Consider the following 23,411-nt stretch of genomic DNA (forward strand, 5'->3'; position numbering starts at 1 on the left):
AGAGTCACTGAGTGGTTCTGTTTTTATAGTATCTCCACAGGTAGAGTCATTGAGTGAGTCTGTTTCTGTGGTATCTGCACAGGGAGAGTCACTGAGTGGTTCTGTTTTTATAGCATCTCCACAGGTAGAGTCATTGAGTGAGTCTGTTTCTGTAGCATCTGCACAGTGAGAGTCACTGAGTGGGGCTGTTAATATTATACCTCCACAGGGAGATTCACTGGGTGTGTCTGTTATTACAGTATCTCCACAGAGAGAGACAATGAGTGGGTCTGTTATTATATTATGTCCACAGGGAGAGTCAATGAGTGGGTCTGTTATTATATAATCTCCACAGGGAGAGTCACTGAGTGGTTCAGTTTTTATAGTATCTCCACAGGTAGAGTCATTGAGTGAGTCTGTTTCTGTGGTATCTGCACAGGGAGAGTCACTGAGTGGTTCTGTTTTATAGCATCTCCACAGGTAGAGTCATTGAGTGAGTCTGTTTCTGTAGTATCTGCACAGTGAGAGTCACTGAGTCGGGCTGTTAATATTATACCTCCACAGGGAGATTCACTGAGTGGGTCAGTTATTATAGTATCTCAACAGGGAGAGACATTGAGTGGGCCTGTTATTATAGTATCTCCACAGGGAGAGTCACTGAGTGGGTCAGTTATTATAGTATCTCCACAGGGAGAGTCACTGAGTGGCACTGTTATTAGAGTATCTCCACAGGGTGAGTCACTGAGTGGGTCTGTTATTATAGTATCTCCACAGGGAGAGTCAATGAGTGGGTCTGTTATGCGAGTATCTCCACAGGTTGAGTCACTGAGTGGGTCTGTTATTATAGCATCTCCACAGGCAGAGTCACTGAGTGTGTCTGTTCTTATAGTATCTCCACAAGGAGAGTCAATGAGTGGGTCTGTTATTAGAGTATCTCCACAGGGTGAGTCACTGAGTGGGTCGGTTATTGGAGTATCTCCACAGGGTGAGTCACTGAGTGGGTCTGTTATTATAGTATCTCCATAGGGAGAGTCACTGAGTGTGTCTGTTATTATAGTATCTCCACAATCAGAGTCACTGAGTGTGTCTGTTATTATAGTATCTCCACAGAGAGAGTCACTGAGTGGGTCAGTTATTAGAGTATCTCCACAGGGTGAGTCACTGAGTGGGTCTGTTATTAGAGTATCTCCACAGGGTGAGTCACTGAGTGGGTCTGTTGTTTTTGTATCAAGACAGGGAGAGTCTCTGAGTTTAGTTTTAGTTTTAGTTTAGAGATACAGCACTGAAACAGGCCCTTCGGCCCACCGAGTCTGTGCCGACCATCAACCACCCATTTATACTAAACCTACACGAATCCCATATTCCAATAACATCCCCACCTGTCCCTATATATTTCCCTACCACCTACCTATACTAGGGTCAATTTATAATGGCCAATTTACCTATCAACCAGTTATTAGAGTATCTCCACAGGGTGAGTCACTGAGTGGGACTGTTATTAGAGTATCTCCACAGGGTGAGTCACTGAGTGGGTCTGTTGTTATAGTATCTAGACAGGGAAAGTCTCTGAGTGTGTCTGTTATTATAGCATCTCCACAGGGAGAGTCACTGAGTGGGTCTGTTATTAGAGTATCTCCACAGGGAGATTCAATGAGTGGGTCTGTTATTGTAGAATCAGCACAGGGAGAGCCACTGAGTGGGTCCGTTATTATAGTATCATCACAGGGAGAGCCACTGAGTGGGTCTGTTATTATAGTATCTCCAAAGAGAGTGTCACTGAGTGTGTATGTTGTTGTAGCATGTCCACAGGGAGAGTCACTGTGTGGGTCTGTTTTTCTAGTATCTCCAGAGGTGGAGTCATTGAGTGAGTCTGTTTCTGTAGTATCTGCACAGTGAGAGTCACTGAGTGGGACTGTTATTACAGTATCTCCACAGGGAGAGACAATGAGTGGGTCTGTTATTATATTATGTCCACAGGGGGAGTCACTGAGTGTGTCCGTTTTTGCAGCATGTCCACAGGGAGAGTCAATGAGTGGGTCTGTTATTATATTATCTCCACAGGGAGAGTCACTGAGTGGTTCAGTTTTTATAGTACCTCCACAGGTAGAGTCATTGAGTGAGTCTGTTTCTGTGGTATCTGCACAGGGTGAGTCACTGAGTGGTTCTGTTTTTATAGCATCTCCACAGGTAGAGTCATTGAGTGAGTCTGTTTCTGTAGTATCTGCACAGTGAGAGTCACTGAGTGGGGCTGTTAATATTATACCTCCACAGGGAGATTCACTGAGTGGGTCAGTTATTATAGTATCTCAACAGGGAGAGTCATTGAGTGGGCCTGTTATTATAGTATCTCCACAGGGAGAGTCACTGAGTGGGTCAGTTATTATAGTATCTCCACAGGGAGAGTCACTGAGTGGGACTGTTATTAGAGTATCTCCACAGGGTGAGTCACTGAGTGGGTCTGTTATTATAGTATCTCCACAGGGAGAGTCAATGAGTGGGTCTGTTATGCGAGTATCTCCACAGGTTGCGTCAGGGAGTGGGTCTGTTATTATAGCATCTCCACAGGCAGAGCCACTGAGTGTGTCTGTTCTGATAGTATCTCCACAAGGAGAGTCAATGAGTGGGTCTGTTATTAGAGTATCTCCACAGGGTGAGTCACTGAGTGGGTCGGTTATTGGAGTATCTCCACAGGGTGAGTCACTGAGTGGGTCTGTTATTATAGTATCTCAATCGGGAGAGTCACTGAGTGTGTCTGTTATTATAGTATCTCCACAATCAGAGTCACTGAGTGTGTCTGTTATTATAGTATCTCCACAGAGAGAGTCACTGAGTGGGTCAGTTATTAGAGTATCTCCACAGGGTGAGTCACTGAGTGGGTCTGTTGTTTTTGTATCAAGACAGGGAGAGTCTCTGAGTGTTTCTGTTATTATAGTATCTCCACAGGGTGAGTCACTGAGTTGGTTTGTTATTAGAGTATCTCCACAGGGTGAGTCACTGAGTGGGTCTGTTATTATAGTATCTCCACAGGGCGAGTCACTGAGTGGGTCTGTTATTAGAGTATCTCCACAGGGTGAGTCACTGAGTGGGTCTGTTATTAGAGTATCTCCACAGGGTGAGTCAATGAGTGGGTCTGTTGTTATAATATCTAGACAGGGAAAGTCTCTGAGTGTGTCTGTTATTATAGCAGCTCCACAGGGAGAGTCACTGAGTGGGTCTGTTATTAGAGTATCTCCACAGGGAGATTCAATGAGTGGGTCTGTTATTGTAGAATCAGCACAGGGAGAGCCACTGAGTGGGTCCGTTATTGTAGTATCTCCAAAGAGAGAGTCACTAAGTGTGTATGTTGTTGTAGCATGTCCACAGGGAGAGTCACTGTGTGGGTCTGTTTTTCTAGTATCTCCAGAGGTGGAGTCATTGAGTGAGTCTGTTTCTGTAGTATCTGCACAGTGAGAGTCACTGAGTGGGTCTGTTGTCAGGGTATCTCCACAGGGAGGGTGAATGATTGTGTCTGCAGTTATAGTATCTCCACAAGGAGAGTCACTGAGTGGGTCTGTTCTAATATCACCGCAGGGAGAGTCACTGAGTGAGTCTGTTATTATAGTTTCACCACAGGGAGTGTCACTGAGTGAGTCTATTGTTGTAGCATGTCGACAGGGAGAGACACTGAGTGGGTCTGTTATTGGAGTATCACCAGTAGGAGAGTCACTGACTGTCTCTCGCATTACAGTATCTGCACAGGGAGAGTCACTGAGTGTGTCTGTTGTTGTGGCATGTCCACAGGGAGAGTCACTAAGTGGGTCAATTATCGGAGTATCTCCAGTGGGATAGTCACTGAGTGTCTCTGGTATTACAGTATCTGCACAGGGAGAGTCACTGACTGTGTCTGTTGTTATAGTATCTCCAGTGGGAGAGTCACTGAGTGTCTCTGGTACTACAGTATCTGCACAGGGAGAGTCGCTGAGTGTGTCTGCTGTTATAGTATTTCCAGTGGGAGAGTCACTGAGTGTCTCTGGGATTACAGTATCTCCAAAGGGAGAGTCACTGTGTGGGTCTGTTGTTGTTGCATCTCTACTGGAAGAGTCTCTGAGTGGGTCTGTTATTATAGTTTCTCCACAAGGAGAGTCACTGAGTGGGTCTGTTATTAGAGTATCTCAACAGTGAGAGTCACTGAGTGGGTTTGTTATTATAGTATCTCCACAGGGAGAGTCACTGAGTGGGTCTGTTATTATAGTATCTCCACAAGGAGAGTCACTGAGTTGGTCTGTTATTATAGTATCTCCAAAGAGAGAGTAACTGAGTGTGTCCGTTGTTGCAGCATGTCCACAGGGAGAGTCAATGAGTGGGTCTGTTATTATATTATCTCCACAGGGAGAGTCACTGAGTGGTTCTGTTTTTATAATATCTCCACAGGTAGAGTCATTGAGTGAGTCTGTTTCTGTAGTATCTGCACAGGGAGAGTCACTGAGTGGTTCTGTTTTTATAGCATCTCCACAGGTAGAGTCATTGAGTGAGTCTGTTTCTGTGGTATCTGCACAGTGAAAGTCACTGAGTGGGGCTGTTAATATTATACCTCCACAGGGAGATTCACTGAGTGTGTCTGTTATTACAGTATCTCCACAGGGAGAGACAATGATTGGGTCTGTTATTATATTATGTCCACAGGGAGAGTCACTGAGTCGGTCTGTTATTATAGTATCTCCACAGGGCGAGTCACTGAGAGGGTCTGTTATTAGAGTATCTCCACAGGGAGAGTCATTGAGTGGGTCTGTTATTATAGTATCTCCACAGGGAGAGTCACTGAGTGGGTCAGTTATTATGGTATCTCCACAGGGAGAGTCACTGAGTGGGTCTGTTATTAGAGTATCTCCACAGGGTGAGTCACTGAGTGGGTCTGTTATTATAGCATCTCCACAGGGAGAGTCACTGAGTGTGTCTGTTATTGTAGTATCTCCACAAGGAGAGTCAATGAGTGGGTCTGTTATTAGAGTATCTCCACAGGGTGACTCACTGAGTGGGTCTGTTATTATAGTATCTCCACAGGGTGAGTCACTGAGTGGGTCTGTTATTAAAGTATCTCCACAGGGTGAGTCACTGAGTGGGTCTGTTCTTATAGCATCTCCACAGGGAGAGTCACTGAGTGTGTCTGTTATTGTAGTATCTCCACAAGGAGAGTCAATGAGTGTGTCTGTAATTATAGTATCTCCACAATGAGAGTCACTGAGTGTGTCTGTTATTATAGTATCTCCACAGAGAGAGTCACTGAGTGGGTCTGTTATTAGAGTATCTCCAAAGGGTGAGTCACTGAGTGGGTCTGTTATTGGCGCACCTCCACAGGGAGAGTCACTGAGTGGGTCTGTTATTATAGTATCTCGACAGGGAGAGTCACTGAGTGGGTCTGTTATTAGAGTAGCTCCACAGGGTGAGTCACTGAGTGGGTCTGTTATGATAGTATCTCCACAGGGAGAGTAACTGAGTGGGTCTGTTATTGGCGTATCTCCACAGAGAGAGTCACTGAGTGGGTCTGTTATTGTAGTACCTCCACAGGGAGAGTCACTGAGTGGGTCTGTTATTAGAGTATCTCCACAGGGTGAGTCACTGAGTGGGTCTGTTATTCGAGTATCTCCACAGGTTGAGTCACTTTTTGGGTCTGTTATTAGAGTATCTCCACAGGGTGAGTCACTGAGTGGGTCTGTTATTAGAGTATCTCCACAGGGTGAGTCACTGAGTGGGTCTGTTATTATAGTATCTCCACAAGGAGAGTCACTGAGTGGGTCTGTTATTGGAGTATCTCCAAAGGGTGAGTCACTGAGTGGGTCTGTTATTAGAGTATCTCCACAGGGTGAGTCACTGAGTGGGTCTGCTGTTACAGTATCTAGACAGGGAGAGTCTCTGAGTGTTTCTGTTATTACAGTATCTCGACAGGGAGAGACACTTTTTGTGTCTGTTATTCGAGTATCTCCACAGGGAGAGTCACTGAGTGGGTCTGTTATTAGTGTATCTCCACAGGGTGAGTCACTGAGTGGGTCTGTTATTGTAGTACCTCCACAGGGAGAGTCACTGAGTGGGTCTGTTGTTATAATATCTTGAAAGGGAAAGTCTCTGAGTGTGTCTGTTATTATAGTATCTCCACAGGGTGAGTCACTGAGTGGGTCTGTTATTAGAGTATCTCCACAGGGTGAGTCACTGAGTGTGTCTGTTAATGTTGTATCTCCACAAGGAGAGTCAATGAGTGGGTCTGTTATTAGAGTATCTCCACAGGGTGAGTCACTGAGTGGGTCGGTTATTAGAGTATCTCCACAGGGTGAGTCACGGAGTGGGTCTGTTATTGTAGTATCTCCACAGAGAGAGTCACTGAGTGTGTCTGTTATTATAGTATCTCCACAGAGAGAGTCACTGAGTGGGTCTGTTATTGGAGTATCTTCACAGGGAGAGTCACTGAGTGGGTCTGTTATTATAGTATCTCCACAGGGAGAGTCACTGAGTGGGTCTGTTATTGGCGTACCTCCACAGGGTGAGTCACTGAGTGGGTCTGTTGTTATAGTATCTTGACAGGGAAAGTCTCTGAGTGTGTCTGTTATTATAATATCACCACAGGGTGAGTCACTGAGTGGGTCTTTTATTAATTTATCTCCACAGGGCGAGTCACTGAGTGGGTGTGTTATTATAGTATCTCCACAGGGTGAGTCACTGAGTGGGTCTGTTATTGGAGTATCTCCACAGGGAGAGTCTCTGAGTGTTTCTGTTATTATAGTATCTCGACAGGGAGAGTCACTGAGTTGGTCTGTTATTAAAGTATCTCCACAGGGTGAGTCACTTAGTGTGTCTGTTATTATAGTATCTCCACAGGGAGTGTCACTGAGTGGGTCTGTTATTTGAGTATCTCCACAGGGAGAGTCTCTGAGTGTTTCTGTTATTATAGTATCTCGACAGGGAGAGTCACTGAGTTGGTCTGTTATTAAAGTATCTCCACACGGTGAGTCACTTAGTGGGTCTGTTATTATAGTATCTCCACAGGGAGAGTCACTGAGTGGGTCTGTTATTGGAGTATCTCCACAGAGAGAGTCACTGAGTGGGTCTGTTATTGTAGTACCTCCACAGGGAGAGTCACTGAGTGGGTCTGTTATTAGAGTATCTCCACAGGGTGAGTCACTGAGTGGGTCTGTTGTTATAGTATCTTGACAGGGAAAGTGTCTGAGTGTGTCTGTTATTATAGTATCTCCACAGGGTGAGTCACTGAGTGGGTCTGTTATTATAGTATCTCCACAGGGTGAGTCACTGAGTGGGTCTGTTATTAGAGTATCTCCAAAGGGTGAGTCACTGAGTGGGTCTGTTATTCGAGTATCTCCACAGGGTGAGTCACTGAGTGGGTCTGTTATTATAGTATCTCGACAGGGAGAGTCACTGAGTGGGTCTGTTATTAGTGTATCTCCACAGGGTGAGTCACTGAGTTGGTCTGTTATTCGAGTATCTCCACAGGGTGAGTCACTGAGTGGGTCTGTTATTGGCGTATCTCCACAGAGAGAGTCACTGAGTGGGTCTGTTATTGTGGTACCTCCACAGGGAGAGTCACTGAGTGGGTCTGTTTTTAGAGTATCTCCACAGGGTGAGTCACTGAGTGGGTCTGTTGTTATAGTATCTTGACAGGGAAAGTCTCTGAGTGTGTCTGTTATTTTTGTATCTCCACAGGGAGAGTCACTGAGTGGGTCTGTTATTTGACTATCTCCACAGGGTGAGTCACTGAGTGGGCCTGTTATTTGAGTATCTCCACAGGGTGAGTCACTGAGTGGGTCTGTTATTAGAGTATCTCCACAGGGTGAGTCACTGAGTGGGTCTGTTATTAATTTATCTCCACAGGGAGAGTCACTGAGTGGGTCTGTTATTAGAGTATCTCCACAGAGTGAGACACTGAGTGGGTCTTTTCTCAGAGTATCTCCACAGGGTGAGTCACTGAGTGGGTCTGTTATTGGAGTATCTCCACAAGGAGAGTCACAGAGTGGGTCTGTTATTGTAGTATCTCCACAAGGAGAGTCACTGCGTGGTTCTGTCATTGTATTATCTGCACAGGGAGAGTCACTGAGTGGGTCTGTTACTGTAGCTTGTCCAAAGGGAGAGTCACTGAGTGTGTCTGTTGTTGTAGCACGTCCACAGGGAGAGTCACTGAGTGGGTCTGTTATGGGAGTTTCTGCACAGGGAGAGTCACTGAGTGGGTCTGTTATTGTAGTTTTTCCAAAGGGAGAGTCACTGAGTGTGTCTGTTATTACAGTATCTCCACAATGAGAGTCACTGAGTTGGTCTGTTATTACAGTATCATCACAGGGAGAGTCAGAGCGTGGGTCTGTTATTATAGTATCTCCAAAGGGAGAGTCACTGAGTGGGTCTGTTATTATAGTATCATCACAGGGAGAGTCAGAGAGTGGTTCTGTTATTATAGTATTTCCAAAGGGAGGGTCACTGAGTGTGTCTGTTGTTGCATCTCCACAAGGAGAATCTGACTGGGTCTGCTATTATCATATCTCGGCAGGGAGGGTCAGTGAGTGGTTCTGTTATTACAGTATCTCCACAAGGAGAGTTTCTGAGTGGGTCTGTTATTATAGTATCTCGACAGGGAGAGTCACTGAGTGTGTCTGTTATTATAGTATCTCCACAGGGAGAGTCACTGAGTCGGTCTGTTATTATAGTATCACCAAAGAGTGAGTCATTGAGTGTGTCTGTTGTAGCATGTCCACAGGGAGAGTCACTGAGTGGGTCTGTTATTATCTTATCTCCACAGGGAGAGTCAATGAGTGGGTCTGTTATTATCCTATCTCGACAGGGAGAGTCACTGAGTGGGTCTGTGATTATCATTTCTCCACAGGGAGATTCAATGAGTGGGTCTGTTATTGTGATATCTGCACAGGGAGAGTCACTGAGTGTGACTGTTGATGCAGCATGTCTACAGGGAGAGTCACTGAGTAGGTCTGTTATTGGAGTATCTCCAGTGGGAGAGTCACTGACTGTCTCTCGTATTACAGTATCTCCACAGGGAGAGTTACTGAGTGGGTTTGTTATTAGAGTATCTCCACAGGGTGAGTCACTGAGTGGGTCTGTTGTTAGAGTATCTAGACAGGGAGAGTCTCTGAGTGTGTCAGTTATTACAGTATCTCCAGTGGGAGAGTCACTGAGTGGGTCTGTTATTAGAGTATCTCCACAGGGTGAGTCACTGAGTGGGTCTGTTATTAGAGTGTCTCCAAAGAGAGAGCCTCTGAGTGTTTCTGTTGTAGCATGTCCACAGGGAGAGTCACTGAGTGGGTCTGTTATTATCTTATCTCCACAGGGAGAGTCAATGAGTGGGTCTGTTATTATTGTATCTCAACAAGGAGAGTCAATGAGTTGGTCTGTTCTTGTAGTATCTGCACAGGGAGAGCCACTGAGTGGGTCCGTTATGATAGTTTTTCCAAAGGGAGAGTCTCCGAGTGTGTCTGTTATGACAGTGTCTCCACAAGGAGAGCCACTGAGTTGGTCTGTTATTATAGTATCTGCACAGGGAGACTCACAGGGTGGGTCTGTTATTATAGTATCTCCACAAGGAGAGTCACTGCGTGGGTCTGTTATTGTAGTATCTGCACAGGGAGAGTCACAGAGTGGGTCTGTTACTATAGCTTTTCCAAAGGGAGAGTCACTGAGTGTGTCTGTTGTTGTAGCATGTCCACAGGGAGAGTCACTGAGTGGGTCTGTTATTGGAGTTTCTGCACAGGGAGAGTCACTGTGTGGGTCTGTTATTGTAGTTTTTCCAAAGGGAGAGTCACTGAGGGTGTCTGTTATTATAGTATCATCACAGGGAGAGTCAGAGAGTGGGTCTGTTATTATAGTATCTCCACAGGGAGAGTCACTGAAAGGGTCTGTTATTATAGTTTTTCCAAAGGGAGAGTCACTGAGTGTGTCTGCTATTACAGTATTTCCAAAGGGAGTGTCACTGAGTGGGTCTGTTGTTGTTGCATCTACAAAGGGAGAGTCACTGAGTGGATCTGTTATTATCGTTTCTCGACAGGGAGAGTCAGTGAGTGGGTATGTTATTATAGTCTCTCCACAAGGAGAGTCTGACTGGGTCTGCTATTATAGTATCTCGACAGGGAGAGTCACTGAGTGGGTCTGTTATTGTTGTATCTCCACAGGGAGAGTCACTAATTCGGTCTGTTATTATAGTATCACCAATGACTGAGTCACTGAGTGTGTCCGTTGTAGCATGTCCACAGGGAGTGTCACTGAGTGGGTCTGTTATTATCTTATCTCCACAGGGAGAGTTAATGAGTGGGTCTGTTATTATCGTATCTCGACAGGGAGAGTCACTGAGTGGCTCTGTTATTCTCTTATCTCCACAGGGAGATTCAATGAGTGGTTCTGTTATTGTAGTATCAGCACAGGGAGAGCCACTGAGTGGGTCCGTTATTATAGTATCATCACAGGGAGAGTCACTGAGTGGGTCTGTTATTATAGTATCTCCAAAGAGAGAGTCACTGAGTGTGTCTGTTGTTGTAGCATGTCCACAGGGAGAGTCACTGAGTGGGTCTGTTTTTCTAGTATCTCCAGAGGTGGAGTCATTGAGTGAGTCTGTTTCTGTCGTATCTGCACAGTGAGAGTCACTGAGTGGGTCTGTTGTCAGGGTATCTCCACAGGGAGGGTGAATGATTGTGTCTGCAGTTATAGTATCTCCACAAGGAGAGTCACTGAGTGGGTCTGTTCTAATATCACCGCAGGGAGAGTCACTGAGTGAGTCTGTTATTATAGTTTCACCACAGGGAGTGTCACTGAGTGAGTCTATTGTTGTAGCATGTCGACAGGGAGAGACACTGAGTGGGTCTGTTATTGGAGTATCTCCAGTGGGAGAGTCACTGACTGTCTCTGGTATTACAGTATCTGCACAGGGAGAGTCACTGACTGTGTCTGTTGTTATAGTATCTCCAGTGGGAGAGTCACTGAGTGTCTCTGGTACTACAGTATCTGCACAGGGAGAGTCGCTGAGTGTGTCTGCTGCTTTAGTATTTCCAGTGGGAGAGTCACTGAGTGTCTCTGGTATTACAGTATCTCCAAAGGGAGAGTCACTGTGTGGGTCTGTTGTTGTTGCATCTCTACTGGAAGAGTCTCTGAGTGGGTCTGTTATTATAGTTTCTCCACAAGGAGAGTCACTGAGTGGGTCTGTTATTAGAGTGCCTCCACAGGGAGAGTCACTGAGTGGGTTTGTTATTATAGTATCTCCACAGGGAGAGTCACTGAGTGGGTCTGTTGTTATAGTATCTCCACAGGGAGAGTCAGTGAGTGGGTCTGTTGTTATTGCATCTCCACTGGGAGAGTCACTGAGTGGTTCTGTTATTATAGTTTTTCCACAGGGAGAGTCGCTGTGTGGGTCTGTTGCTGTTGCTTCTCCACTGGGAGAGTCACTGAGTGGGTCTGTTATTATAGTATTTCCACAGAGAGGTCACTGAGTTGGTCTGTTATTATAGTATTTCCACAGAGAGAGTCACAGAGTGGGTCTGTTATGATAGTATCTCCACAGGGACAATCATTGAGTGGGTCTGTTCTGAAACTATCACCACAGGGAGAGTCACTGAGTGGTTCTGAAATTACAGTATCTCCACAAGGAGTGTTACTGAGTCGTTCTGTTATTATAGTATCTCCAGAAGGAGAGTCTCTGAGTGGATCTGTTATTACAGTATCTCCACAGGGTGAGTCACTGAGTGGGTCTGTTATTGGAGTATCTCCACAGTGAGGGTGAATGATTGTGTCTGCAGTTCTCGTGTCTCCACAGGGAGAGTCACTGAGTCCGTCTGTAATTATAATATATCATCTGGGACAATCATTGAGTGGTTCTGTTCTTATACTATCACCACAGGGAGAGTCAGTGAGTGGGTCTGTTATTATAGTATCTCCACAGGGAGTGTCTCTGAGTGGGTCTGTTATTAAAGTATCTCGACAGGGAGAGTCAATGAGTGGTTCTGTTATTTTAGTATCTCCACAGCGAGAGTCACTGAGTGGGTTTGTTATTATAGTATCTCGACCGGGAGAGCCAGTGAGTGGGTCTGTTATTATAGTATCTTCACAAGGAGAGTCTCTGACTGGGTCTGTTATTATAGTATCTCCACAGATAGAGTCAGTGAGTGGGTCTGTTATTATAGTCTCTCCACAAGGAGAGTGTCTGAGTGGTTCTGTTATTATTGTATCTCGACAGGGAGAGCCAGTGAGTGGGTCTGTTATTATAGTCTCTCCACAAGGAGAGTCTCTGAGTGGGCCTGTTATTATAGTATCTCGACAGGGAGAGCCAGTGAGTGGGTCTGTTATTATAGTATCTCCACAGGGAGAGTCACTGAGTGGGTCTGTTATGAGTGTATCTCCACCGTGTGATCTCTCTTTCTGCCTCTCCCTTTCTCTGCCTCTATTTCGCTCTTTCTGTCTCTGTCTCTCTTTGACCCTCTCTCTTTCACTGTCCCTCCCTCTCTCTGTCAGTCTTATTCTGTCTGAATACTTTACTCTGTTTTTCTCTTAGATCATCTCTCCCTCCCACTCTGTCTCCTTCTCTCCGTCCCTTTCTGTCATTCTCCCTCTCTCTTTCTCTCTCTTCCGCTCTCTCTGTCTCCCTCTCTCTCTCTGTCTCTGCCTCCATGTTTCCCTCTGTCTGTCTGTCTCTCTGTCTCTGCTTCTCCTTCTCTCACTTTGCCGCTGCCTGTCCCTCTCTCTGTTTCACCTTCTCTGTCTCTGTTTCTCTCACATGCTCTCCCTCCCTCTGCCTCTCTCACTGTCTCTCCCCCTTTCTCTTTCTCTGCCTCTGTCTCAGAGTCATTGCAGTGCTTAAAGAGGCCATTCGGGCCATCATGTTCGCAATGGTTTTCCGAGAGTTGCAATTCTCTCAGTTCCATTACCCCGCCTTCTCTTCATAACCCTGCACATTCTTCCTTTTCATGTCACTGCCTAATTCCCTTTTGAATGCTTCAATTAAACTTGCATCCACCACATTCTTAGGCAGCGCATTCCAGACATTCACCACTCACTGCATGAAAAAGTTTTCTCCATGTCACTTTTGCTTCTCTTACCAAATATTTTCTCTCTGTGTCATCTCGTTCTCGATCCTTTCACAAGTGGGAACAGTTTCTCCCTATCTACTCTGTCCAGATCCCTCATGATTTTGAAAACTGCTGTCAAATCCCCTCTCAGCCTTCTCTTCTCCAAGGAAAACAGTCCTCACTTCTCCAATCTATCTTCATAACTGAAATTCCTTATCGCTGGAACCATTCTCGTGAATCTCTTCTGTACTCTCTCCAATGCCCTCACATCTTTCTTAAAGTGTGGCACTCAGAAATGGACGCAATACTCGTGCTGAGGATGAACTAGTGTCTTATACAAATTCTACATAACCTCCTTGCTCTTGTTCTCCATGCCCCTATTCATAAATCCCACGATACTGTATGCTTTATTAACCGCTCACTCAACTTGTCCTACCACTTTCAATGACTTCTGCACATATACACCCAGATCCCTCTGCTCCTACTCCCGCTTTGGAATTGTTCCTTTTTTCTATATTGTCACTCCATGTTCTTCCAACCAAAATGAATCACTTCACATTTCTATGCATTGAACCTCAGCTGCCACCTGCCTGCCCATTTCACCAACTTGTCTATGTCCTTTTGAAGTTCATCACTATCGTCATCACAGTTCACAATGCTTCCAAGTTTCGTATCATCTGCAAACTGTGAAATTGTACCCTGTACACCGAGGTCTCGATCATTAATATAGATCAAGAAACTCAAGGGTCCCAACACTGACCCCACGGGAAGTCCACTACAAACCTTCCTCCAGCCTGAAAAACATCCATTAATCACTACTCTTTGTTTCCTGTCACCCAGCCAATTCCGTATCCATGTTGCTACCGTCGTACTTATTCTATGAGCTACAAGCTTGCTCTCACGTCTGTAATGTGGCACCGTATCAAACGCATTTTGAAACTCCATGTACACCACATCAACAACATTGCCCTCATCAACCCTTTCAGTTACCTCCTCAAAAAATTCCAGCCAGTTCGTCAAACATGATTTTCCCTTAAGACATCCATGCTGCCTTTCCTTAATTATCTCGCTTTTGTCCATGTGACGATTGATGTTGATCCAAATTGTTTTTTCTAAATGTTTTCCACCTCCGAAGTTAAAATAACTGACCTAAAGTTGCCGCTGTAGTCTCCCCACTCTCTCTCTCTCTCTCTCTCTCTCTTTGCCCTGTCTCTCTATCTTGATCTCCCCATCTCTCTCTGTCCCTCCCTCTGCCCTTCCCTCTGTCCCACCCTCTATCTCTCTCACTCTGCCTCGCTCTCTCTTGGTCTCTCCTTCTTTCGCTGTCCCTCTCTCTGCCAATCCCTATCTCTCCCCTCTCTCTTTTTGTCTCGGTCTCTCCCTCTATCCCTGTCTCCCCCAATCTCTATCTCTCCCAATTGTTCTCTCTCTCTCTGTTTCTCCATCTCCATCTGTCCCTCTGTCTGTCTTTCCCTCTCCCTCTGTCCCTCCATATCTCTCCCTCCACCACTCCCTCTATCTGTCTCTCTGCCACCTTCTCTCTGTCTGAATTTCCCTCCCCTCTGTCTCTCCTGTCTCTCTGTCCCCTATTTCTGTCTTTCACTCCTTCTCTGTCTCTGTTTCTCCCTCTCCCTCTTTCTCTGTCACCCCTTTCTAGCGGTCTGTGTCTCCCTCTCTCTCTGTCTCTCCCTCTTTCTCTGCCTCTCTCTCTCTCTCTGTCTCTCTCTTCTCATCTCTCCCTTCCTCTCTGTCCCAGGACAGCAATGCTTTCAGGCATTTCTTGGTTAATTTTGAACCAGCAACTCTTTCCTTTAGCATAACAGAAAATTTAAGGCCCAAAAAGAGGCCACTTGCACCATCGTGTCCGTGCCGACCGAAAAACGATCCACCTATTCTAATCCCACCTGTCTCCATTTGGTCCGTAGCCCTGCAGATTACGGCACTTGAGGTGCATATCCAGACTCCTTTAGAATGAGTTGAGGTGTTCTTCCTCAATTACCCTTTCAGGCTGTGTGTTCCAGATTCCCACCACCCTCTGGGTGAAAATCTTTTTCCCTATATCTCTTCTAATCTTTCTACCAATCACTTTAAGACTATGCCCCGTCGTCACTGAGCTCTCTGCTGAGGTGAATAGACCATTCACCTCCACTCTATCCAAGCCCCTCACATTTCAATCAGATCTCCCCTCAACCTTTTCTGTTCCAAGGAGAACAACCCTAGCCGATCCAATCTTTCCTCACAGCAGCATTTTTCCAGTTCTAGCAACATCCTCGTAAATCTCCTCTGTACCCTCTCTCGTGCAATTGCATCCTTTCTGCAATGAGGTGACCAGAACTGCACACAGTATTCAAGTTGTGGTCTAACCAATGGGTGATACAGTTTCAGCATAACCTCCCTGCTCTTCTATTTTATACCTGCCTTGTTGGGAAGGTCACTGCAGTTTCAAAATATCAAACACTGATCCAACACTCACCCGTAAAATACTCACACTAAACTCCCAATACAGGATTGGGCAAATAATGAGGATTGTTACTGACTGTTACATCTTGTCTCATCCTCTATCTGTCTCTCCCTCTCATGTCTGTCGCTCTCCATCTCCATTTCTCCCTCTATCTCCTTCTCCCTCTTTCTCTGCCTCAGTGCATGACTGTGCCTGTCCCCATCTCAAACCATCTCTCCCTCTGTCTCTCCTTGGACAGAAGTGTTTTAATCCATTTATTGGTTAATTTTGAACCTGCAATTCTTGCCCTTGCTGTGTGCGTCACTGCAGTTTTAAAACATCAAACACTGTTCAGCACTCACCCCCTAAACCCTCACACTCAACCCCCAATACAAGACTGCAGATAATGGGGATTGTTACTGAGGTTCTGTCAAGGTCCCCTCACACCCTGTCTCCCTTTTCCCCTGCTTCTAAAGTTTGTCAATTTGTGATAACATATTTTCAACAACAATAAATATCCCTGCAGTTTGAAAAAATGAAACACTGATCCAACAGTTGCCTCCAAAACACTCACACTAAACCCCTGATGTTTCCTTTCAAATGTATTTCTTGCGCACAGCCAGTTTTAGTTTTTAATTATATCTTTTTTCAAACATTATTAGCTCTAAATTTTCTCCCATAATCTCACCCTGTCACACTCTCTGTATGTCTCCACCTCAGTCTCTGTTTCAACCACTGTCCTTCTCTCTCCTTCTCTCTATTTGTCTCTCTCCCTCTGTATCTGTCTCTCGCTTTGTCTTTCTCCCTCGAACTCACTCTCTCTCCCCCCAATGTCTCTGTCCCACTCTGCCTGTGTCTGTCTCCCTCCATCTCCCCTTCCCCCTCTCCCTGGACAGCAATGCTTCGAGCCATTCCCTGGTTAATTTTGAATCTGTAACACTTGCCCTTGGTGGGATTGTGACTGCAGTTTGAAAATATCAAACACTGAGCCAACACTCAGTTCTGAAACACTCGCACTAAATCCTCAATACTGGACTGGTCAGACAATGGTGATTGCTACTGGGGTTCTGTCAAGCTCTCACTTAACCATCTCTTCTGTCTCTCACTGTCTTTTATTTCGTCTATCTCCCCATTTCTCCATTTGTTTACAATTCCCGCTCTCCTTTGTCTTTAATTGCCCTCCACTTTGTCTGTCGAGAGGGAGCTCCCTCCATTTTGTATGTCGGGAGGGTGCTCCCTACACTTTATACGTAGAGGGGGACCTCCCTCCACTTTATACGTAGAGGGGGAGCTCCCTGCACTTTATACATAGAGAGGGAACTCCCTCCACGTTATACATAGAGGGGGAGCTCCCTCCACTTTATACGTAGAGGGGGAGCTCCCTCCACTTTATACATCGAGGGGGAGCTCCCTCCACTTTATACGTAGAGGGGCGCTCCCTCCACTTTTTACATAGAGAGGGTGCTCCCTCCACTTTATACATAGAGGGGGAGCTCCCTCCACTTTATATGCAGAGGGGCGCTCCCTCCACTTTATACATAGAGAGGGTGCTCCATCCACTTTATACGTAGAGAGGAAGCTCCCTCCACTTTATCCGGAGAGAAGGAGCTCCCTCCACTTTATACGTAGAGAGGGAGCTCACTCCACTTTTTACGTAGAGGGTGCTCCCTCCACTTTATACATAGAGAGGGAGCTCCCTCCACCTTATACGTGGAGAGGGAGTTCCCTCCACTTTATACACAGAGAGGGAGCTCCCTCCTCTTTATACATAGAGAGCCAGCTCCGTCCAGTTTATCCATGGAGAGGGAGCTCCCTCCCCTTTATGCATAGAGAGGGAGCTCCCTCCACTTTATAGAGAGAGTCGGAGCTCAATCCACTTTATATATAGAGAGGGAGCTCCCTCCACTTTATACATAGAGAGGGAGCTCCCTCCACTTTATACATAGAGAATGTGCTCCCTCCACTTGAGATCTAGAGAGAGAGAGCTCCCTCTATTTTATGCAGCTGCCATGGTGGGATTTGAACCCCTGTCCTCAGACCATTAGGTTGAGCCTCTGGATTACTTAAGCAGTAGTATTATCACTTTGCGGCTGCCTCCTTCATGAATATCTACAGTGTTTATCCCGTAATATCACTCACAGTAGCTTTTAGGCTGTCGCCCTGGAAATGGTCTCGAATCAGATCCTCAAAGTTCACATTTTAACTGGAAAAAGGCAGGAACAGAGTGAAACGGGATTGAATTTGTCCCTGGATTCAGTATCCACTGCAGACAGATCAGTTGCATTTACAATAGAAATGCCAGGTGTAAACAAGGTCAATACAATAATATGGAAAGTGCAATTGACGCCACTCATAATTGTAGCATCCGTCCAGTGTGAGTACAGAATTCAGGTTTATTCCGAGAGAGGTCTTACTCAGAAAATGTCATTGACATTGAAATGATTGTGTTTTATCCACCACATTATTTACATCAGAGTCAAAGCTGCTGATGTAATGTGTTTGTTCAGGAGAGTGTAACTAATAGCAATGATCAGGGGTATAACCGTGTCAGTGGAGACTTATCCCCTGTATAAATCAGGACCATTGGAATGGATCAGCTCAGAGTGCCTGGTAGAGCTGTGGATTCCAGGCTAACAGAAGACTCTGCTTCTCACAGAAATGGAATATCCAGTAATGTATCAGATAGAAGACATTTACTATCCTGTAGTTGCAGCATTTGGAGTTCCTGGAAAGCCAGTATCTCAGCTGTTAATGGTGTAAATCAATGTTAACTGTGCTGCTGGGTATTATTTCTCACTGTGTGTGTTACACAACCGCCTGTTATTTTCCAGCAATTTACAGATGGAATCTCCTCATTGTCTACTCTTTCATTCTTGCAGGCGTTGTATCATATCTTTAATGGTATTGGTTTCGGTAGCCGTTGCATTCTTACTGGATTATTCTGTGTAGCGAATGCTTTTGAATGAGGTGTTTTAGTTAAGATCCAAAATCAAACAATCAGGAGTTTTTAACAGTTTCATGATGTGGAACAAATCCGTCCTGGATTATTTATATGAATCTTTATATTTTGGTGATCAATAATGGGACATCTCACAGTCTCAGTGTCATAAGCGGAAAGCACAATGTCCTCCTTCCCCAAAAACATGGCTCAGTTTAACTGGGATTTCAATGTATTTATTGATTATCAATGTTATCAAATATTATTTCATTCTGTGTGTGTCTGACGCTGCTTCAGAAGTTTGGCTACTGAACTGAGTTTACTGCTGACCCTTTTACTTCTCCTTCTCTGCTTCACTGTGGACCTTCACTGTCACTGGACTACATTGTAAAATAGAAAGTATTGATGTGATGTTTTATTGGTTTTCACTCAATCAGTTGGAATCAAGAGTCTTTCCATTTATCTGTAGATTATCAGCTGCAGCGCTGATGTTGCTGTTTTATTAATTAAACAATCCCAATTTCAAACAGATTACTTTATAATTCCAGGAGAAGGGATTTCAATGATTGTGAGGTTTTTCTGGAAGTAGCTTTCGATCCTGTTTATTCCATGTTTTGTAGATGAAGTGAAGAGTGTAGGAGAACAGGTGGAGCATTGAGTGTTCTGTCGATACATTAAATTATTCACAGAGGTTTCACCATTGAACAAACTGACTCTGAGAATAGATTCATTGAACCTGGGGCTGGTGAACAAAACAGAGACGCAGAATGTTAGGAATAAATCAGATGTGAAAAGTAGCATTAGCTAACAGATTGAAGGTTGTGAGTACTCCGGAGAGATAGGGAAGGAGAAAAGGAGCAGGAAGAATTAAACAGAGGGAAAGAGAGAGGCAGAAGTAAAGAGAAAGTGAAAGAAGCAGAAGTGTGAATAATTCACTATCATCAAGTGCTGGAATGTCCAGAACAATTAGTGAGAGAAACTGTGAGTTGAAGTTGTCTGTTGTCAGACTGTGTTCATTTTCCTGTTGGACTTGATCCTCTGTGTTGATTTCTGTCAGGTCCTCATTTTGTTTTGTAGAAAGTTCCTATTCCTTACTTAGTGACTGAACAAACAGAATAGAATCAGTTCTTCACTGATGGTAATTCATTATTTAAATACTGCACTTAGAAATCGCTGTGACCACTGAATTCAAAAAAGAGCGAGGCTGATATCAGAAATATATTTAAATTTATATTTAATAGCCTGTGCAAACTAAATATATTGACTATATTGTATAAACAATGAACTGTTCTCCAACACCAATAACCACAGGGATGATTGTTTGAATGTATGAATTGAGTTGTATTCCTGGGATCTATAGATTAGATTTCCTCTAATACTCTGCTGCAGTCTCTCCCTGTGAATCTCAGCCTCTCCTCTCACTGTATTGAATCCTCAGTCCCCTCATCAATTGCTTCAGTTTATCCACTTTCCCAAACCATCTGCTCCAGTCTCCCCTCCTGCTCCAACCTGTTCTTTCTCTGGAATTTAGAAGCTTACGGGGTTATTTGATGAATGTTTTCAAGATAATAAGGGAAACTGAACGGGTGGGCAGAGAGTAACAATTCCCACTGGCTGCGGAGTCAGGAACTTGGGGGCATAGTCTAAAAATCTAAACGTAGTCTAAAAATCTTTCAGGAGTGAAATGAAGAAACACGTCAACACACCAGGTGTGGTATCAGTTTGGAACTCTCTTCCACAAATGGCAATTGATGCTGAGACACTTGTTAGATTTTAAATCTGAGATTGATAGATTTTTGTTAACCAAAGGTATTAAGGGGCAAAGATAGGTACATGGAGTTAGATCACACATCAGCCATGAGCTCATTGAATGACAGAAGAGGGTTGAGGGGCCAAATGGCCTCCTCCTCTTCCTCTGTCCAGTGACAAGTATCTTGCTATCACTCTCTGTGTCTTGGCCTGTGTCTCTCTCTTTGTCTCTCGTTCTGTCTGTCTGTCTGTCTCTCCCTCATCTCTCAAACATCTGTGGAAATCCACAAACATTAGTCAGCCATTTTAGGCTGGTTCTCCGTGGCTATTTTATGTTACCACAACACTGGGACATTTATTCCAGAGACCGACTTCTCACCCATGTGAGGGTAGTGCTCAAATTGTGACAGAGCCGCAGACATGGAGACACTGAGACACACCGTACCAGAAATGAATCAATCATTCCCTTTTGCCCAATAATTCTCCCTCCACTGTGATTATGCTGCGTGGCCTGTAATTAATCAGTCTATTACTTTCAACCTTGTTAATCAACAGTGCAACATGCGCAGTCCTCCAGTCCTCTGGCAGCAAAACTATAACCAGAGAGGATTGGAAAATGATGGTCAGAGCCTCTGCTATTTACACCCTTGCACCTCTAAACAGTCTGAGCCTGGTGAATTTTCAGCTTTCAAAGATGCTGAACCCCTGAATATTTCCTCTCTCACTGTTTACCCCGTTCAATATTTCAAACCCCTCCTCATTGACTACAATGTCTGTGACGTCCCCTCTTTTGTGAAGGCAGTCGTCTTCTATTCATGAAGAACCTTTCCCGCATCTTCCGCCTCCACAGTTCGGAAAAAGGAGGAGTGACGATATATATTAAAGGATAGAACTCCAAAGGAGGTGCAGGAACAGACACAACTGGGGAGTATTTTTGCACCAATCACTGCAGGTGGCAGGGCAGGTTCAGAAAGTGGTTAAACGGCAAAAGGGATCGTGAGATTATAAACAGAGACATTGAATACAAAAGCAAGAAAATATGACCTTTGTAAAACGCTGGTTTGCCTTCAACTGGAGCATTGTCCAATTCTGGACACTGTACTTTAGCAAGAATGTGGCGGCATTCGAGAGGGTGCAGAGAAGATTCACAAGAATGGTTCCAGGGATGAGGGACTTCAGTTACGTGCATAGATTGGAGAGGGTGGGATTGTTCTCTGTGTTTCTCTCTGTCTTCCTCTCTCTACCTCTCCCTCCTGCTCTCTCTGAAACGAAGAGGGAGACAGAGGGAGAGAGGCTTAGATATGCAGATAGAGAGAGTGCTGTTGAGAGGGACAAGGTTGGAGACAGAGAGATTGTTGGGGTGGATTGAAAGGGAGAATGTAAGATATATTCATTTGATGTAATCCTTCATTGCTGTGCACACAAACATAGAAGGATAGGTATGTAGAGTGAAATATTGGTAGAGTGGGAGAAATGTGGATGACGTTGGGGCCCAGTCGGCCAGTTTTGAAGATCAGGAAGGAAAACGCTCCATTGTAAATATCCAGCAAGGTATTCCACCATGGAAGCCATCACACCCTCATGATATTGGTGTGGAAATCTTGTAATCTATGCCCATGGTTATTGACCCCTCTGTTAAGGGAAATGGTCCTTCCTATCCACTCTATCTAGGCCCGTCATTATTTTATACACCTCAATTAAATCTTCCCTTCAACCTTCTCTGTTCCAAAGAAAACAATTCCAGCCTAACCAATCTTTACTCATAGTTAAAATTCTCCATTCCTGACAATATCCTCTGTAAATCCCCTCTGTACCCTCTCTAGTATGATCACATCCTTCCTGTAATGTGGTGACCAGAAATGTACACAGTACTCTAGCTGTGGTCTAACTAGTGTTTTATACAGTTCTAGCATAACCTCCCTGCCCTTATATTCTCTACATCGGCCAATAAAGGGAAGTATTCCGTCAGCCTTCTTAACCACCTTATCCACCTGTCCTGTTTCACTCAGGAATCAGTGGACAGTCGCTCCAAGGCCCCTCTGTTCACAGTCTGAGAGATTGTTCAGTTAGATTGAAAGAGCAAATGTAAACCATAATAATTTGATGTAACCCTTCAATGCAGTATACTCAGACATACGAGCGAGATGCATGGAGTTTGAAACATCGGGGTAGAGGGAGAAAAATAGATGGAGATGTTAACAAATTGGAAAGGAGTGATAGGGACTGAGAGAGAGGTAATCTCTGGTAAACTCTCTTGCTGGTAATCTCTCTCCATCTCTATCTCACTCTTCCCCCCTCTTCTACTCTCTGAAACCCTGTTTCTTCTCTTTGTTACTAACTTTCCAAGTCTATCTGTCAACTTTTCTCCGTCTATCTCTGTCTCCATCTGTTCACTATCTCAATCTCTCCCTCTTGCTTTCAGGATGGGAAGAGGGAGAAAGAGAGGCAGAGAAAGGTTGTTGCAGGCAGTTAGAGATGAGGAGAAAGAGACAGAGGAACAGTGAGTCTGGCATTGGTAGATGGATCTTTATTCTGTATCTGTCCCCGTGCGTACTGCCCTGTGAGTATTCAATGGGGACAGTCTCAGACGGGGGGGACTGTCTAAAAATCAAAAATCAGTCGAAAACCCTTTCAAAGATGAAATTCAGAAACACATCTGCATACAAAGCGTGGTAGAAGTTTGGAACTGTCTTCCACAAATGACCCCTCCCTATCTCTGCAATCACCTCCAGCTCCGCAATCCAGCAATATCTGTGATCCTCGAATTCTGGCCTCTTGAGCATCCTCAAGTTGAATGGTCCCACCATTGGTGTCTGTGCCTTCAAGCTGCCAGGACCATAACTCTGGAATTCCTTTCCTAAACCTCTCCGTCTCTCTAACTCTCTTTCCTCTTTGAAGACGCTCCCTCAAACCAACCTCTTGGACCAGTTTTTTTTCGTCTCGTGTAGTGTGGTGACTCAGTGTCAACTTTTTATTTGCCTTATTTATTTGTTGAATGTGTGCATTACTGGCCAGGCCAGCATTTATTACCCATTCCTAATGGCCCTTGAGAAAGTGGTGTTGAGCCTCCTTCTTGAACTGCTGCAGTCCATGTGGTGTAGGTACACCCACAGTGCTGTTAGGATGGGAGTTCCAGGATTTTGACCCAGTAACAGTGAAGGAATGGCGATATAGTTTCAAGATAGGATGTTGTGTGACTTTAGTTGTTGTTTGGACAGAATTTTCAGTGCGCAGTCCATTTATATTTCTAATTATTTATTTTTTCATGTGGTTA

The sequence above is a fragment of the Heterodontus francisci genome, chromosome 21 (genome assembly GCF_036365525.1).
Source record: "Heterodontus francisci isolate sHetFra1 chromosome 21, sHetFra1.hap1, whole genome shotgun sequence".
NCBI lineage: Eukaryota > Metazoa > Chordata > Chondrichthyes > Heterodontiformes > Heterodontidae > Heterodontus > Heterodontus francisci.